The sequence below is a fragment of the Pristiophorus japonicus genome, chromosome 9, assembly GCF_044704955.1.
Source record: "Pristiophorus japonicus isolate sPriJap1 chromosome 9, sPriJap1.hap1, whole genome shotgun sequence".
Lineage (NCBI taxonomy): Eukaryota > Metazoa > Chordata > Chondrichthyes > Pristiophoridae > Pristiophorus > Pristiophorus japonicus.
The window spans coordinates 18,781,652-18,795,862 of NC_091985.1; positions in this window are offsets into that span (position 1 = coordinate 18,781,652).

Sequence of the window (14,211 nt, forward strand, 5' to 3'; positions counted from 1 at the left end):
TAGCAGCTCAAAACTGGGCATCCATGAGGTGCTATGGGCCATCAGCAGAATTGTATAGCAGCACAATCTTTAATCTTATGGCCCGCCACATCCCTCACTCTACTATTACCATCAAGTCAGGGGACCAAACCTGGTTCAATGAAGAGCGTAGAAGAGCATGCCTAGAGCAGCAGCAGGCGTAACTAAAAATGAGGTACCAAACTGATGAAGCTGCAACACAGGACTACATGCATGCTAAACAGAGGAAGCAACATGCATGTAGTCCTGTGTTGGATCAGATCAAAGCTCTGCAGTCCTGCCACATCCAGTCGTGAATGGTGGTGGACAATTAAACAACATTCTTGGATGTGGGCAGCGCTGGCAAGACCGGCATTTCTTGCCCATCCCTAATTACCCTCGAGAAGGTGGTGGTGAGCCGCCTTCTTGAACCGCTGCAGTCCGTGTGGTGAAGGTTCTCCCACAGTGCTGTTAGGGAGGAAATTCCAGGATTTTGACCTATCGATGATGAAGAAACGGTGGCATATAGCTAAGTTGAGATGGTCTGTGACTTGGAGGGGATGGCATTCCAATACTTTTGCTGCCCATTTCTTTGTCAATGGTACAGGTTTCAGGGCTGGAAATGTTATCAAGTAAGCTTGCTGTTGCCCATCCTGTGGATTGGACATATTGCAGCCGCAGGTGGAAGACATCCATTCCACTACACCATTTTAACAACAGACCAGTGACTTCCTCTTAGTCTCCTTTTCTCAGAAAACATAGAATCATACAGCACGGAAGGAGGCCATTTCGGCCCATCGTGTCCGTGCCGGCCAACAAAGAGCTATCCAGCCTAATCCCACTTTCCAACTCTTGGCCCGTAGGTTACGGCTCTTCAAATGCACATCCAACTACTTTTTAAATGTGGTGAGGGTTTCTGCCTCTACCACCCTTTCAGGTAGTGAGTTCCAGACTCCCACCACCTTCTGGGTGAAAAAGATTCTTCTCAACTCCCCTCTAAACCTTTTACCATTTACTTTAAATCTATGCCCCCTGGTTGTTAACCTCTCTGCTATGGGAAATAGATACTTCCTATCCACCCTATCTAGGCCCCTCATAATTTTATACACCTCAATAAGGTCTCCCCTCAGCCTCCCCTGTTCCATAGAAAACAACCGCAGCTTATTGAATCTGTCCTCGTAGCTAAAATTCTCCAGTCCAGGCAACATCCTTGTAAATCTCCTCTGGGCCCTCTCTATTACTTAGTGTAATGTGATGACCAGAACTGCACGCAGTACTCTAGCTGTGGCCTAACTAGTGTTTTATACACATCAAAACAAGCAGTTTTAGTTCTGGATACGGTAGCAGGTGATTATGTTACTGGTTTAGTAATCCAGAGGCCTGGACTAATGATTTGGAGCTCATGAGTTCAAATCCCACCACAGTAGCTGAGGAATTTAAATTCAGTTAAATAAATCTGGAATAAAAAAAATTGTATCATTAATGGTGACCACGAAGCTGCTGGATTGTTGTAAAAACCCATCTGGTTCATGAATGTCTTTCAGGGAATGAAATCTGCCCACCTCACCTAGTCTGGCCTATATGTGACTCCAGACCCACAGCAATGTGATTGACACTTAACTGCCCTCTGAAATGGCCTAGAAAGCCACTCACCACCACCTTCTCAAGGTAATTAGGGATGGGCAATAAATGCTGGCCTTGCTGGCAATCCCCACATCCTGTGAATGAATTTAAAAACACTTCCACATAGCCCGTGAATACAAAACGTAGGATTTTGTTGCCTTTCATTGAACTTTTTTTCTGGGTCTTCTCTATGCTTTACAATCCTCTCTTACATTCCTAGTCATCCATTAGGCAACCTCCCTCTAACCTCTGTCACAACTTTTCTTGTCTTATTTATTGATTATCTCATAGTTAGTGTTCTTCTGAACTTTCTTGCTTTCCCTTGTGAGTTCCTATCCCTTCATCTGCCTTCCTGTACCCTCGCTGTGTTGAAATCAAGACTCACCTCACTGTCACCGAGTTTTAACTTCTTTCTCTGGAACTTCAAACCTTTGCCGCTTCTTAACTCCCTCAGTCTTCAGGCTTTGGAAACCCAGCTGATCAATACTTCCTGATTCACCTTTTCTTCTCTCCTGCTCTTTCCAACCTTGGCAGTGTACTGCACTACAGAAAGAAAAAAGATTTGCACTTATATCGCGCCTTTCACGACCTCAGGATATCCCAGAGCTTCACAGCCAATGAAGTCCTTTTGAAGTGTGGTCACTATTGTAATGTAGGAAACGCGGCAGCCAATTTGCGGACAGTAAACTCCCACAACCAGCGATGTGATAATGACTAGATAATCTGTTTTAGTGATGTTAGTTGAGGGATAAATATTGGCCAGGACACCAGGGATAACTCCCCTGCTTTTCTTCGAAATGGTGCTGTGGGATCTCTTATGTCCACTTGAGAGAGCAGACGGGGGCCTCGGTTTAACATCTCATCCGAAATATGGCACCTCCGACAGTGCAACATTCCCTCAGCACTGGAGTGACAGTCTAGATTCGCGAGTCTCGGATCTTCACCTAAGCTTTCCGATTCAAAATATGTAGATTTTTTTTCCCCTTTTAAATTGCAGGCGCCTTCATTGTGATCCACACCATGTGTGAGGAATACCTGCGCCTCATCCTAGACACACAGGCCATTCGCCAAAAGGAGGAAGAGCTGCTGCATTCATTCCAAAAGCACGCCAAGGATCTAGGTTCGACACTTCAACTATTCATAGAATCCTACAGCACAGAAGGAGGCCATTCGGCCCATCCTGCCAGTGTCGGCTCTTTGAAAGAGCAATCCAATGAATCCGGCTGCCCCGCTCTTTTCCTCAGATTAATACTGTGGGAAGAGAACATTTCCTTTATTATTGTACATAAAAGTTTCTAGAATCATAAAACTTGGGGTACGATAGCATAGTGGTTAAGTTACTGGACTAATAATCCAGGGTCTGGACTAAAAATCCAGAGACATAAGTTCAAATCCCACCATGCCAGCTGGGGAATTTAAATTCAATTAAAGAAATCTGGAATTGAAAAACAGGTATCAGTGATGGTGAACATGAATCTACCAGATTGTTGTAAAATCCCAACTGGTTCAACATCCTTGTGTGACTCCAAACCCACAGCAACGTGGCTGACTCTTAACTTCCCTCTGAAATAGCTGAGCAAGCCACTCAGTTGTTGTAAATATACGGCTGTTCCTTCATTGTCGCTGGGTCAAAATCCTGGAACTCCCTCCCTAACAGCACTGTGGGAGTACTTTCACCACACGGACTGCAGCGGTTCAAGAAGGTGGCTCACCACCACCTCCTCAAGGGCAATTAGGGCTGGGCAATAAATTCTGGCCTTGTCAGCGACGCCCACAGTTAAAAAAATTACTCAGTTCCTAAAAAAAAGGGGGAAAAGGCTATCATTTTTTCCCCACCAGAATCCCACTCCTCCCGAACCACCAGTTACATTTGTAGAAATTCTCCAGTCGGAGGCGTTCATCCGAAAGAAGCCTCCGACCACAATTTCAGGGCCAATGTTATACACCTCAATTAAGACTCCCTTTAGCCTTCTGTGTTCCAAAGACAACAAGGGTTGTGGAGCTGGAGGAGATTATAGAGGTCGGGAGGGGTGAGACAATGGAGGGATTTGAAAACAAAGATGAGAACACAAGGATGTGCACCAGACACGCACAAATATATACACACACAAGTATACTTAAAGTGGTAAACATATAAAGATACACACAAATATACAGATATACTGAGCACACATACATTATACAGACATACATGCAGGTATACTGACACACACAAGTATACTTAAACATGCAAACATATACAGACACATGCAGAGGTACACTGATACACACAGAAACACACACATGTGCACACTAATACCCACAGACGCTCTCAAGTACACACAAAAAAATGGGTGCAAATCATTTTAAGCTGTCTAGTGCTAAACAGATCAGATTTTAGACATTAACCTGCAGCACTCAGAAAGAGAAGGCTGACTGAGAACATAATATCGATGTGTTTAATATGCAATCAATTATAAAATGCTGGTAAATGTTAATCCATTTACTCCCAATATTCCAGAGTGACATTCACACCCAGTGTTCCCACAGAGAGACATTCATTCCCAGTATTCCCACATAGTGATATTTCTTCAACAGCACCTCCCAAATCCGTGACCTCTACTGCCGAGAGAGACAAGAGCAGCAGGCGCATGGGAGCACCATCATCTGCAAGTTCCCCTCCAAGTCACACACCGTCCTTGTTGTGTCTCTGCACCTTGTTACAAACTCACACGGGGCATGGATATATCAGACACGGTCACTCTGTGACCTTCACTTTATTCCCAGGACTAAAGAGTGCTGATCCTGGGTGGGGCCTCGCCTTTTATACCTGGAAACCCAGGTGAGGAGCTCACTCCCTGTGGTCAGGGTGTGCATTACAAGGGTACAGGTACAGTGTGCATGAGTTACAGTTACATACTTATAGTCATTGCAAGATGGTGAAAAACATGACAGTCCTGACTGGGAAATACGTCGCCGTTCCTTCATTTTCGCTGGGTCAAAATCCTGGAAGTCTCTGCCTGACAGCACTGTGGGAGTATCTTCACCACACGGACTGCAGCGGTTCAAGAAGCCGTCTCATCACCACATTTTTGAGGGCAATTAGGGATGGGCAATAAATGCTAGCCTTGCCAGCGATGCCCACATCCCCTGAATGAATTTTAAAAAAATCAACCCCCCCGCCCCCCCCTCCCCTCTCGCCAGTATTCCCACAGAGTGACGTTCACCCTCTCCGGGTTAACAGGGTGGAATTCTATCCTCGAAATAAATTGATGCTGTTTTAGGAACACTTTCTCGCTGCTGTCTGTCCATTGACGATTTCCATTCAATTTTCAGGAATGGAATTCCCGGGCCACTTCGGGATCAACTCACTGTTTGCCGCCGCCGCTACCGACTCCCTCTCAGCCTGGATCGGACGGCGCTGCTGGCACCCGTGCCAACGCGTGGCGCGCCCGTCGCGCAGATCCCACGCATGGGTGGTCACGTGCTGCTGCCGGAGGCCCAAGGGCCGCCTGCACGCCGCACACGGCCGCCCGCCTCGCCGCCGTCTCCTCCGCGCACCACGGTACGCACGCGGACCCAACGATGCCATTCCCAACGGACCATGGCTCGCGCGGGGAACCGAGCCCGCTGACCTGGAATGAGAAGTATGATCCCACCGAGGATCGCGAGGGTCTCGGGTTCCCTCCCCCCCCCCGCCCAGCTGGCTTGGCTCACCAGGGATCACTACTGTGCACACGCGACGGGCTCAGCGACTCCAGCAGTTACACCCGCAGCAACATGTACCAGTGTGACTTTAATCTCAGTCTGTACCCCGGAGTGTCCTGCCCCCAGGGACAAGGGTAAGGCCTGCAACTGAAGCCTGAGGTCATGTGGATTCCAGTTATTTGACTACATTTCATCAAATCGAACCATTAACTCGATAGTGAATTAATTAATTAAACCATCAGCTTATCTGCTGCCGAAACCCTCGCCTTTTGTTACCTCTAGACTTGACTATTCCAACGCACTCCTGGCCAGCCTCCCACATTTTACCCTATATAAACTTGAGGTGATCCAAAACTCAGCAGCCCGTGTCCTAACTCGCACCAAGTCACGCTCACCCATCACCCCTGTGCTCGTTGGCTCCCAGTTAAGCAACGCCTCGATTTTATTTTCCCACATTCATCATCATAGGCAGTCCCTCGGGGTCGAGGATGACATCAAAAACGAGTACTCAGGTGACTGATGAACTAATTTTAAATGGTGGAAGATGCCTGTGCGTGAATTCTTTTAACGTGGGGTGGTCGTTGCACACCAGCCACCACACGGGCTTGACGGAGCACAGACTTGGTCCAGTGGCAAGAGGATCCAAGATGACTGGAGACCAGGCTCTGTCACATGTGCCAATACATACACACAAACTCAAACATACTGCCACTGTCCTCCTTCCATTCTCCTTCCCACAGGAACTCTCTCTGCGTGGAAGCCTGAGGTATTGTGGTTTCCAGTTATTTGACTACATTTGATCAAATCGAATCATTAACACGATAGTTAAATTAAATTATTAAGCCATTACCTTCGTAACATCGCCTGTCGCCGCTCTTGCCTCAGCTCATCCGCTGCTGAAGCCCTCATCCATGTCTTTGTTACCTCTAGACTTGGCTATTCCAATGATACTCCTGGCTGGCCTCCCACATTCTACCCTGGACAAACCTGAGATGATCCAAAATTCGGCTGCCCGTGTCCTAACTCGCACCAAGTCCCGCTCACCCATCACCCCTGTACTCATTGGCTCATGGTTAAGCAATGCCTCGATTTTATTTTCCCACATTACAACAGTGACTATAAAGTGCTTTGAGACGTCCGGTAGTCATGAAAGGTGCTATATAAATGCAAGTCTTTCTTGTTTTCAAATCCCTCCATGGCCTCGTCCCTCCTTATCTCTGTAATTTCCTCCAGCCCTACAACCCTCCGAGATCTCTGCTCTGCCAATTCTGGCCTCTTGAACAACTCCAATTTTCATTGCTCCACCTTTGGTGGCCGTACCTTCAGTTGCCTAGGCCCCAAACTCTGGAACTCCCTCCCTAAACCTCGCTGCCTCTCTACCTCTCTTTCCTCCTTTAAGATGCTCCTTAAAACCTGCCTCTGTGACCATCTGCCATAACAGCTCCAAAATTTGATCGGTGTCAAATGTTGTTTTTTGATAGCTCCCCTATGAAGGGCCTTGGGACGTTTTATTACATTAAGGGCGTTATATAAATGTACGTTGTATTGTTAGACTGAATTATCCCAGCTCCTATACAACAGGCGAAAGCGCCCAATTCAAATAGAATTTATTTAATCTCAATGTTAACTTAATCTCTTTTATCGGCTTCCTCTTCTTGTGTCTTAGGCCACGATTTTGCTTACCGGGGTCTGCAGCAAGGTCCCGGCCTGCTGCCGGTTCCATCCTGCTCTCTACAAGTAATTTTAAGATGATGCAAGGTTCCACGCCAATTAAAGGGACCAGGCCCACAAACATTTTGACAGTTATGCTGTCAGTGTTCGACAGCATTGAGGTGCTGCAAACATTGCACAAAGGTGCACGGCTGCACTCAGGCTCTCACATGACTCCCTCAATGCTTATGGAGGGAGTCACAGCACACAGGGAGGTTCTCTTCCCTTCCAATGGGCGGAAGAGACCTCTCCAGGATACCAACGCAGCCTGGTTGCACATTGTACAGGAGGGCAGAAGCAAGGATGTCGTCGGGAGGACTTGGCTGCAGTGGATCACAAAATGTTACTGCAAAGCCACACTCAACCTCATCCTGCTGTGCCACTTATGACATCCCCATCACTCTGCCTTCCCTACCCTACTCCTGCACATCCTTACTCACACCAACTTATCTTGCACCTCCACCCATCCCTCTCTCTCTATCTACATTATCACTTCCCCATCTCACTAGCCACCCCTCACACCCACCCACATCTTTGTCCAATCATACTAACTAATGAGTTAATGTGTTGTCAAACATTGAAATCTTTATTTTGAACACTCTGCCTTCTTAAACAGATTTGTGTGCACCTTTGGAAGTGGCTTAGTGAGCTGCAGTAAATGGTGAGACATAACGGTATCCCCTGCAATGGTGATGAGTATGTAAGGAATGGCTTGCGCATTGCAGGGATACTTTATGGTACTGGTGTGGGGTGGTGCCAACATGGCGCATCATGTGGCAGCCAGGATGTACAGCATCAAGTGAAATAAATCTATCCATGGTGAGGCCATCCCTAGCCTCCCAGACAGCAATGTGGTCAGGTGCTGATGCCCTGTGTCCTGTGCAAGATCAGTTGATTGCGGAGAAGGTTGGTGTTGTTGTTGCTAATGTTGGTGTATTTAGTGATGCTGATATTGGGGCTGATCGTGGTGAGATTTTGAGGGCCAAGGTGAGATTTTTTCAAGGGCACCGATGCTGATGGAATAGATGAGTTTGAGATGACAGAAGCAATCTGCCAATGGTGAGAGACGTTGTTCCAAGGAGGTGATAGTGGATAGAGAGTGTTGTATATGCATGCCTGTTTACTATGGATGTCTATAACACTATTATGTAACACTGAATGTACCTTACACTGTACACACCTTACCTGTACACCAGAGGGCGCTGCTGCTGGAGACCTAAGGGTTACCTTCACACTGCAGGTAACCCAGTGTATAAAGGAACTCACAGCTTGTTGTCCTCACTTGGGAGCTGCTACAAATAAACAACTATAGGTCTATGAGGAACTTGTAACAATCATACAGGAACAACTAAAACCGAAAGAAAGCATCCTCAGAGCCAGGCACCGGTTCTACACTTACCGGCGACCTGAGGGCCAAGAAATTGCTGAAAATGCTGCACACCTGAGAAGACTAACTACACCGTGTGATTTTGAAGACCACCTAAATGAAGCCTTAAGGGTCATTTGTCATTGGAATCGGCCACAAGGGCCTCCTGCACAAGTTGCTCTCTGCCGACATCACGGTCACCCTGCAGAAAGCAATTCAAGTGAGCCAGGCCTACATGGTTTCGGCCGGCGACTCCAGGCGAATACTGACCCAGTACATAAAGGAACTCACAGCTTGGTGTCCTCACTCGGGAGCTGCAAATAAAGGACTACAGGTCTACAGTTTCAGTATCATACCCTGCCTCGTGGAGCCATTCGCGAAAGGTATCTACATACACAACAGAGAGTTTACTCCAAACACTTCCAACCTGCATCCAAATGTGTCTTCTAAATCCTGAAGGCTCCAGCTTCTGAGATTGTAAGGTGAACAGCTGTGAAGTGGGAGCTTTTATCCCACATTTGCAGCTGTCCACTCCTCAGAAGAATGGATACTGATGGAACACCCGGCCTACTTTACCTGTTGTGATCCCCGTGCACTGTGAACCTCGTTAAAAAGCTGGAAAAATGGTAAGTACAGTTCAAATGGCACTAAATTGGTTTTTAACCTCTTATTAATCTAAACTCCCATGCCGCTCGGTGTCGGGCCTGTTCAGCGCTGACAGACCCGCCCACGTGGGAGATTAGCGTGGAAGCAGGTTGACAGCGGGCCCTGACCCGCTGTCAATCATTTCTATTTTAATAGTAGACCCGCCTCCATCCCCGCCCTCTCAGCACCGGTAAAATTCCGACCTTAAGTCTCCACTTGGCAACTGTTTCAGTGCCCTGACTGAAATCGGCCACAGGTAACAGCCACGTCCCATGACTCCGGGACAACAGGGTGCTGCATTCCTGAGTGCGGCCTTCGATTGAGGCATGGTTGGGAATATCGACCTAAATGATAAAGTTAATTGTTTTAGCAACTTGGGACCTACTTTCATATTCTGCATATACCTGTGCCGTGGTACGTGTGGCTTCCGAACCCAGCACGTGACTTATGTACCAGTGCAAGCTGTAACTGGTACATTTATATTGCGCCTTACACAACCTCAGGATGTCGGAAAGCGCTTCACAGCCAATTAATTACTTTGGAATTGTAGTCACCGTTGTAATGTAGGAAACTCGGTCTCTAGACCTTAAGTCAGTGCAACCTCCTAATGGTACATCATAATCGTGACTACAAACTTCCATGATCCTGCTCCTGTAACTTGCTGTGAGTATTTAAAAAAAAATTCATTCCTGGGATTTGTCGTCTCTGACAAGGTCGGCATTTTTTTTTAAGGTCGGCATTTATTGCCCGACCCTAATTGCCCCTGAGAAGGTGGTGGTGAGCCGCCGCCTTGAACAGCTGCAGTCCGTGTGGGGAAGGTACTCCCACAGTGCGGTTATGGAGGGAGTTCCAGGATTTTGAACCAGCGACGATGAAGGAATGGCGATATATTTCCAAGTCAGGGTAGTGTGTGATCTGGAGGGGAAATTTGAGGATGGTGGTGTTCCCATGCACCTGCTGCCCTCGTCCTTCGAGCTGGTAGAGGTCGTAGATTTGGGAGGTGCTGTTGAAGAAGCCTTTACACATGTAAATGGGGTTTCTACTGTGCTTCCAACAAAGTTACAGCAGTGGAGCGGGAGCATGTCCGAGAAATTCCAGGTCTATGTCATCTAGCATCTAATCCCCAGCATAAGTCACGCAGGAGAGGTGACTAACCAACAGGAACCACTAGAGGACAGCACATCCACAGATGTGACCATCATCCTATCATTAATCAGAAAGGAGCAGCATGGAGGCCCCGACCTACGTGAGAACACCAGCGCTAGGTCAGGGCCATAAAAGGAGCGGCGTGGTGGATTGGGAGCAGCGTGGAGGCCTCGGGGAGCGGCGGGGAGGCATACCACTCCAGGGAGCAGCGCAAGCTGCTGCAGGAGGGCGACGGCAGCGAAGAGTGACGTCATCAAGGTCCAGGTCGGTGATTGGAGCGTGGGCAGGTACAGCAGGAGCGGCGAGGTCGGGGCGAAGGAGCGGCGAGAGAATGTAGAGGGATGTGATCGGGGCCCAGGGGAGGCGTGAGTTAGGGACAGCACGGGCCCAGCCCACACTGCGATATGTGTGTGCGCACTAGGTCCGTGCAGCAGAGCTGGTCTCCAGCCGTCTTGGTTAATCCTTGCCACTGGACCAAGACCGTGTGGTGGCTGGTGTGCAATGGCCACCACACGTTAAAAAAATCCACCCACAGGCATCTTCCACCCTTGAGGATGGAGTTCGGGTCCTTCATTGAAACACCTGTGAACTCATCCTTTTTTTGGCCTGGAAGCAAGTCATCCTCGCTTCGAGGGACCACCTAGGATGATGATGATCAGAAATACCGGGACAGGGCTCCATTTAGATATCCTCATATCTACACCTTTAACTCTTTGTCCTGGGAGTTTAATTTAATAACATTTATCTATTCCAGTAGAACTCATTTTTAGACTAATTGATAGAGATTGATTTGATTAATCCATTATCGTGGTATCATGTGACTACCAGGATGGTAAAAGGCAAACTAGATGGGCCGTAGTCTTTTTATCACCTAGCAATTTCTATGTTCCTATGCATTAAAAGTAAAAGACTTGTTCTAATTCCTCCACGGTCTCATTCCACCTAACCTCAGCAATCGCCACCTTATTTCAATGTTTTTAAAATTTTCACCCTTGTGCTCAAATCCCTCCATGGCCTCGCCCCTCCCTATCTCTGTAACCTCCTCCAGCCTTACAACTCTCCGAGATCTCTGCACTCCTCCAATTCTGTCCTCTCTTGAATTCCTGAATTTTATCGCTACACTATTGGCGGCCGTGCCTTCAGCTGCCTAGGCCTTAAGCTCTGGAATTCTCTCCCAAAGCTCTCCACCTCTCTACCTCTCTTTCCTCCTTTAAACATAGAAACATAGAAAATAGGTGCAGGAGTAGGCCATTCGGCCCTTCGAGCCTGCACCACCATTCAATAAGATCATGGCTGATCATTCACTTCAGTACCCCTTTCCTGCTTTCTCTCCATACCCCTTGATCCCTTTAGCCGCAAGGGCCATATCTAACTCCCTCTTGAATATATCCAATGAACTGGCATCAACAACTCTCTGCGGTAGGGAATTCCACAGGTTAACAACTCTCTGAGTGAAGAAATTTCTCCTCATCTCAGTCCTAAATGGCTTATCCCTTATCCTTAGACTATGTCCCCTCCTTCCTCTTTGATCAAGCTTTAGGTCGCCTGTCCTAATATCTTATTATATGGCTCGGTGTCAAATTTTGTCTGATAACGCTCCTGTGAAGCACCTTGGGACGTTTTATTTTGTCAAGGGCACGATATAAATACACGTTGTTGTTGTGATCTTCACCTTACCAACTGATCTCTGGCTGAATATCCCAGCCTGCACCCACTGCCCCAGCTTTAATTACTTTTCGCCTCTGTTCCTTATGCACCTCTGATCTTTCAGCCCCTTGCTCTTTGGCACTCTCTCCCGAAACCATTTTGACTTACTGTGGTTTAGTGAGTCCTGGCCTGCTTTAACTGTAGGTTCAGGGCTCGACGACTGCCTTAACTCTGCCGAGGGAGAGGCAGAGGCAGATAAACAGATCGAGAGGCAGAAAGAAAGAGAACGAGAATTAGCTGGAGAACACATGGTATTTCCAAACCAGTTTTACTCTAGGAACTGGGACAGGAGTAGGCCATTCAGCCCCTCGAGCCTGTTCTTAAATCACGGCTGATCTGTATCTTAACTCCATCTAACCGTCTTGGATGAGTAACCCTTAATACCCTTGCCTAACAAAAATCTAGCAATCTCAATTTTGAAAGTTTCAATTGACCCCCAGCCCAGTTTTTTGTGGCGAGAAAGTTTCAGATTTCCACTACCCTTTGTGTGAAGAAGTGCTTCCTGACATTACCCCTGAACGGCCTGGCTCTGATTTTAAGGTTATACCCCCTTATTCTGAACTCCCCCCACCAAAGGAAATAGTTTCTTTCTATCTGCACTGTCAACTCCTTTAATCACCTCAATTAGATCACCCCTTAATCTTCTATACTTGAGGTAATAACAAGCCTAGTCTATGCAACCTGTCCTCATCACTTAACCCTTTTACCCTCGGTATCATTCTGCTGAATCTGTACTGCACCCCTCTCCAAGGTCCCTATATCCTGCCTGAGGTGCGATGCCCAGAATTGAACACGACGCACCACAATATGAATCTTTAATAATTAACAGATTCATTTGAGCTGATGGAAGACAAGTCTCCACAGGCACGTCACGAAAAGGCTGACTCCCACCCAGGCAGCATGTGCACTGGTCCTTGAAGTTCGATTGTTTATGAGTTGGTGTCCCCACAGCCAGGGTGGGCTCCTGGAGACTTAGCTGCAAACGCCTCCTCTTTAAAGTGCAGCAGAGATTCCGTTGCAAGAGGCCCAGGGGATGAGAGGATAGAGTTACGGAGAAAAACTAGAGCTGAACTCAGCACAGCAAAAAAAAACGGAAGGCTATAACCGAAACGTTTAAAATTATGAAAGAGCTTGATGGAGTAACTAGAGGAAAGATTATTTCAGTGAGACATCCCCTCCCAAGTTGGGTTCCCAACTCTGGTTGGACATATATTCCTGGAGGTTTCATCACCTGCGCTCTCATGTCCAATCACACCGCCCAGTCAAACATCCTCCCCCATCTTCAGTATTTTTACAACTAATAAACAAAAGTCTTCAATTAAAAAAAAATAATGTTCCTATGATGTTTTCCCTGGGATGATTGTATCCGGGAGATTAATCTTTAATTCCTGGAGACTCCAGGACAATCCTGGCGGGTTGGCAACACACCCCTCTGACATGCGCCCATCCTCTGAGAACTTTTGCCCTCTCTTCGTCTGGTTCGTGTATTATTGTATTATCATTCGGCCCACCGTGCCTGTGCCGGTCCTTGGTCGAGCTATCCGATTAATCCCACTCCCCTGCTCTTTCCCCATAGCCCTGTAAATAATTCCCTTGGAGTATTCATCCAATTTCCTTTTGAATGTTACTATTGAATCTGCTTCCACCGCCCTTTCAGGCAGCGCGTTCCAGATCAAAACAACTTACCGCGTGAAAAAATGTTTCGTCATGGCACTTCTGATTCTTTGACCAATCACCTTCAATCTGTGTCCTCCGGTTACCGACCCTTCCACCAATGGGAACAGTTTCTCTTCATTTACTCTGTCCGACCCCTCATGGTTTTGAAGGATCTCTATCAAATCTTGGGGCCGACATTGGCCCCCTCCTTAAGCACCATCACCACCTCAAAGAGGCAGTGATGGAATGGATAGGCCTCACCACCCAGGGGCAGATGGATGGGCCGAACCTTCCTAAGTTTCCCCCCCGGGCCGGGAGTGACGGGAATGGGTTTCTGTGACGCCCGTGCTGCTGCTCGACGGGCACGCGCCGACCACCCTACCGACCGGCGGAGACCCCCTTTCCCACCCCCCGCAGGAAATTGCCCCGCGATGGCAGCGCCGCCGTCAGTCAGTGACACAGCCGGCTCTCCCTTGCGGGAAGCTGGGGGGGGGGGGGATGACACGTCCGCCCTCATGGCGGGGGCATGCTGCTGGCGCCTCCATTTTGTTTTAATTGTCGGGCCGATTCCGAGGTCGGCCCGACAGTGGTGGCCACGGGCCCGGCCAGGCCGCCAACAAGTACACCCCTTGGGTTCCGGGCCGCTGGCCCGGCAGAAACCCTCGCTGATGGCC